The following is a 6,114-nucleotide window of genomic DNA, read 5'->3' on the forward strand; positions in this document are numbered from 1 at the left end:
CCCCACGACTCAGACTCCATCTTTGCCTAACTCTGTGTGGACCGCCCAAAGGCGAGAGGCTCCCGTCCGTGTCTCAGCCCCAACAGCTGTGGAAGGTCAAGTACAGAGGAGAAAAGAAAAAACTGAATCGCTCCCCCACCACCCAGAAACAAGCATCGTCATTTGAGGAACCCCATCTGGTTCTGTCCGTGTTGGTACACACCCCGGGAAGACTGAGAGACAGACTTAGAGAACAGAAGAGAAGGTCTCAGGAAAGAACTTCTTACAGGAAAGAAGTTACAAAAACACAAGAAGTTACAAAAACACAGGAAAGAAGTTACAAAAACACAAGAAGTTACAAAAACACAACGATAATACCTGTTCTCTACGCTAAACAGGGCTCTTTAAGTTTTACTCGTGAATAACAAACGCAGAAACTATCACAGAGAAAACAGACAAGTTACCGAACTTCAGATAAATTTTTGTCATCATGAGAAATAGTAAAGTAAAAGAGTCTACAGATAAAAAACTCCTCACACGTTTTCATTTTAGACAGAATCTTTGGAGTCTGCCCGAAGGCTGCGGGAAGTATAGTACATGGACCCTTAACTCCCATTTCCCGGTCTCAATCTACCGATTTCTGACAGTGATATTAATTTTCAAACGTCGACGCGTGGTGTTTGCATTCCCTTCTGTAACTAGGATTGTCAGAGCGAGTTCAGTCTTGGTTCTCTGAGTCCAGGGCTCCCAAACCGACCTGTTATCCCGGCTCTCGGTTCCCCGCCCCCTCTGTAGGATTCGTCAGTCAGTCATTCGGTTGGTTGGATTTCAAAGGGCTCTTGGCTTAGGGACTCCCTGAGTCCTTTCAGCTTGAGACTTGCTGTTGGCAGGGCGTCAAGCTCTCTGGCCGTGCATTCTTTCTCGCTGATTCCCGTCGACATGGGACCGCTGCCGGCTGCCATTCTGAATGCCGTGGGAAAAAGCTCCGGCGAACTGGATTTTTCTACCTCGCGCGTGGCTGGCTTCCTCTCCCTGGGTGCTCACTCTCTGGTTTTTTTTTTTTTTTTTTCTTTTCCTTTTCCTACTCTTTTTAATGATGAAATAGTTCAAATGTGTAGACAATAGAGCACTATTTAACTTTGTCGCATTTGATCACTTTTAAAATATTTGCTTTTGATGACTTAAAACAAATATAACTTACAGACCTGGTTAAAGGCCCTCAGGTACAATCGTGTATTGTGCTAGCCGTCCCCATAGCCACAGCCTCAGCCACAGCCACAGTCACCACCCCGAATTATGTGTCTAAGACTCCCTTGGTTAAAAAAATAACAATGTTGATCACATATGCACATGTTCCGAAGTAATGAATTATTTAGTATTGCATGTTCTTGCTCTTTACGTAAATGATATCGTACTGCATAGATACTCGAGCTACTTCCTCTCTTGTTTGAAATAAGAGATTTCTCCGTACTGTTAGTTTATCACATTTTCATGACGGTATCATATCTCATTGCTTGAATACGCTCTGTTCATGTGGTGACTTACATTCGCGTGTTTTCTATTGAAGAAATGATTTACATTTTTAAAAATATTTTTTAAAGTATAATACTAGATTCCATTTGCTAATTGTTTATTTAGGATTTTGTGCCTATAATTTAATTGAGATTGGCTTCCAATTTTTCTTTCTGGCATGGTACATTTCTGGGATTAGTATTGTGAAAACTAATTTACGTGGAGCCGCTTCGAAATGGAGTCGGAGCGGCCATCCCAGAGGGACCGCCTTGCAGGTCCTACCCGTCACACCTTCGGAATGTTATAACTGGGCAAAGGAACCTTTGGACTGGACCTAAGGCAGCATTGTAGTCCAGAGAAATGTTTGCTAAGATAACAGGGAAGCAGACTTTATGACATGCTTTAGAATTAGTATCACTGTGTTAGCTTATCGGCACCTATACAAATTCCCTCCTTCTATTCACGTGAGTTTTCACCTTCCCTTTCTCGTAAATACTCCCTGCCTTCACCTCCTAAGGGGAAGGCTATTTGAGTTTCTGCTGGAATCAGCGGTGGTTGAATAGCTATTCTTTTCCATCTCAGATAAATGTTTGTTGCTTCTCACTTTGGCTTTTTTTTTTTAGGTTAATAGTATCTATGGTGATTTACTTAGTACACAGATTTGTTACATTGTTTTTGTAACAGATACCAAAAATGGCAGTGGCTTGAGTGAAGGAGAAGTTTATTTCTTTGTTGTGTTCTATCTGGAAGTAGGTGGCTTAGGGCTGTTTTGGTGGGTGGTTCTGCTCAGCAATCCCTTTTTTGTTTGGCCCAAATGTCTCATCCGTTTTCTAAGCAGCAAGGTGAAGAAGTGGCATATTCTCTGCCATTAAGGGTATGAATCAGAAGTTGCATACATCATTTCTATCTACTCCGTTTGGTCGGATCTTAGTGAGTTGGCTACACCTAGCTGCAAGAAAGGCTGAGGAATATGGCCTTTATTTGAACTTAAAGGTAAAGGTTCTTTTGCTATGAGAGACAAGGGGACAATAGGTAATGGGGCAACTAACAGTTTTTACTATAAATGTTATTCATACCTGCCACAAAAAGTAAATTGGGCAGTATTTCTTCTTTTTCTATTTTCTGGACGTATAAGTTTGTGTAAGATTTTCCCTCCATTGATTTGATATATTTGTCCAGAAAAACCATTTGGGTCTGTTTTATTTTTAATTTTCATTTTTTTGTGCGTGTGTAGATTTAGACTTCTGATCAGTTTCTTTAATGATTATGGGTCTTTAGATTTTCTCTCTCTTCATTAATATTGGTAAGCTATATATTTTTCTGCAAAACCGCCTATTGTATGTAATTTTTCAAATTTCAATCTTAGTTTTATCTGGGAAATGGAATCTGGAGAATCTGGTGTAAAAAAGGTGTGGGCCTTCACAGTCATTCTGCTTTTCTCAAGGGCCCCAAGGCTATTTCCAATTTAGTACCATTTTTATGTTAATTCCTTTTTTTGAGATGTTTCTGAACCCTGCCAATCAGGTAAACTAAATTCTCAAACCTACACGAAGACAGGCCATGGTTACAATTTCTCTAGGAAAATAGTTTTTTTCCTATCCAGAGCCCAGGCCAAGATATTATAGAAAACTTCGTTGCAATCTCATTTTGCTGGGGGGAGATTTTTCTTTCGGCCCGTTTCTTTCAGGCTTTTGAGGGTCTTTGCATCATGTAGGGGGCTTTCCAGTTCCCAGCTCCTTGCAGATCTAAAGCCTCACCTCTTCTCCGTTGGTCTTTAAGACCTGAAGGCCCTTGTTTCCTAAGACTAGAGACCACCTCTCCCCAGGAACAGCATTTACTGACGCTCACTTGGTTTTTAGTTCCTCCTCTGCTTTGAGGAAAACCGAGGATTTCTTGTATTTTCTCATGAGCTTAGCTATGAACTAAAAACAGTAGGCTGTCATGTTTTAACCAAATGGAAATAGAAATCTCATTTTTCCCCCCCTTAATCCGGTAACTTCATCAGACTATGTCTTGGTGTGTATAATTCTGGGTCATGTTTTTCCCCCTTGGAATACGGTGTACCCATCAAAGTCTCTGGCGAGTCGGGTATTTATTTCAGATGATTTTATCCTATTTGCTTTGTTCTCTTCTTCGGGAGTAACAGTTATTTGTTGGTTAGATTTTCCCGCATTGCTTATCCTTTCCACAACGACATTTTCATTTTTGTGCTTTTTCGTTTCATTTTTACGGTTTTCTTAAGCCTGTTCCTTATGTTCCCGATTTCGTTTCCCATTGTTTTCGTTCTATTTTAAAAGATGACCTGCATCTATGTAATGTTTTACTTTTTAAAAAATTTCTTCTCTGAAGTCTTCTAGTTCTCTCTTCTTCACCTCCTTTTGCTATATAATCTTTTATTTGAATCTTTGTATCTTTTTCAACATCGTTTTAAAAAAGCAGGTCACTTTAATGAATTTTTTTTGGTTTGTTTTCTGGATTATTTTTCCTGTTATTTACTTCGAGGGGAGCCAGTTATTCCCTGCAGGATGGCGCTGTAGAGCGGGGTGGGGGTGCAGTGCGCTCGGGGGGCTCCTAGAGGTGTGTGGAGGGGCGCATCTCCTCCCAGTTGCTGGCATTTGGGGGGCGGGATCGCATCACGGCTCAACTCGGCGGCGTGCAGTCTGACATTTTCTGCTTCCTCTCCTGCCTCACCCCCGTCCACCGCGGTGGCGCCCTGGACGAGGCGCCATCTCCCGAGGCCATGTGAACGCCACGTCAGCATGGTTTCTCCGTGCTCCCCTCTCCCTGCTGTGAGGTCTCGTCTTAGCTTGTTTGCAGCCTCAACTATCATTGCTTCAAATCAAGGAAACGTTGGATACTCCTTTTGGGAGTGTCCTACCCAAGGGTCCGGGCGGCATGTCCTTGCGTTCCTGGGAATCCCTGGCTCGGATCCCCGCATCACCGCATTCAGCAGGGGATCTCCATGATTCGTGGCCTGGAATTATACCAGTTTCATTAAACGTTTTCCCCGCTCTCTGCCACGTTTTGTTTGCTTGGTTATTCTCAGCGAGGTTCCAAAGTGGAGAAATAAAAAAATGCGTCTACTCTACCATCTTTCTTTTTTGAGTATTCCTTAGAGTCATCTTTCAGATTAGATGGTTGCCATTCCATTCCTTAAAACCCTCCAACGGCTTCCTGCTGTACGGAGAATGAAGCCCAGACCCCTTCCACAGGCTCGCAAGCCGCGCGGGATCTGACCCAGCCCCCACCTCTCTCTCCAGCTTTGCCTCCTGCGGTCGCCCCGCGGCCATCGCGGCCCCGCCCACACTGCTCTTCCGCGGCTCTCGCTCCCCAGCATCATCCACTCCCTGTGCGTGCGGGCGACTCCTCTTCCTTCAGGTGTCAGACGGAAGGCCTCCTCCTTGGCAAGTCCTTTCCTGAGCATCCCACCCAGGCACGGCGCGTCATTATACACTTATACATTCCACACTTATTTTCTGTCCTCCACACTTGGTAACCTGCTCCACCGAGCAGAGACTGCACCTGTTTTATTCACCAATGTATCCCCAGGGCCTAGTGCCAGGTCAATGCCTAATAAACATTCGTTGGGTATGTGAGCGGAGGATGAGTTGGAGAGTCTAAATGATGAGGGAGTCAGCAGAGAGATCCAGAAAGCTTTTGACAGCTGTGATCAGAATGGATGAAGAAAGGAGAGACTGGAGTCCAGGAGGAGACCGGTCAGGAGGGTCCTGTCCCAGGACAGCTGGGGTGAGGCAGCACCTACAGGCACAGAGAGGAAGGGTCTGGCTTGGTGAGGTTCCAAGGAAAACCCAGCAGCGCTCGGTGAGGGCATGTGGCCGGCAAGGCTGCCTGGCCAGATCTGGGGCTCTGCAGGGCAAGGCAGAGATGATGCCCACAGTGGGGCTTGGCCACTGGGAAGCAGTGAGAGCTGCGGGGCTGGGAGGGTGGAGCTGGCTGCATGCAGATTCAAATCCTTTGATTTCAGGAGTGGTCTCTACTGAGGGGCTGACGACTCTGTGAGACAGACGGTGAGAGAGAAAGGGGGCAGAGAGAGGCAATGAAGAGAGAAAAGGGTGGACGGGCGGCAGCAGGGCTGGGGAGAGGAGGAGGAGCCGGGGAGGGGCTTCGGGCGAAGGAGCAGCAGTCGGGGTGACTGGGGAGGGTGCCCTGTAACCAGGCCAACCCGAGTTCAGATCCTGGCTCTGCGGTTAATTCCCTGAGCTTCTGTTTCCTGATCTGCTAATCACAGACATTGTCCACGTTACAGGGCGGCTGGGAGGGTTAAATCAGGTGCCGTGCATGCAGTACTTAGAACAATGTCCGCAAGCGTAAACACTCCGTAGACTTCAGTTTCTTCCTTCTTACTTGTCTCTTACTGGGACCCTCTTTCCTTATTGGAAGATGTTTGTCTGGCCCAAAGCTGGGCAGGTTCAGAAAGTCATTCTTTGTCACTTTACTTAGGGATGATCTTGCCTTGAGAGACTAATTCTTCTTCATTCTTATGACTGCATGGTAAACCCCCACATTCCAGAAATCAGCTCAATTTCTTGCCAGAAGGAAAGTCCCTTTGAGAATTCAAAAGCAAACCGGAGGTTCATTGGTGACTAGAGAGCTGGGGTCACT

The sequence above is a fragment of the Pteropus alecto genome, unplaced genomic scaffold (genome assembly GCF_000325575.1).
Source record: "Pteropus alecto unplaced genomic scaffold, ASM32557v1 scaffold49, whole genome shotgun sequence".
NCBI classification, from domain to species: Eukaryota; Metazoa; Chordata; class Mammalia; order Chiroptera; family Pteropodidae; genus Pteropus; species Pteropus alecto.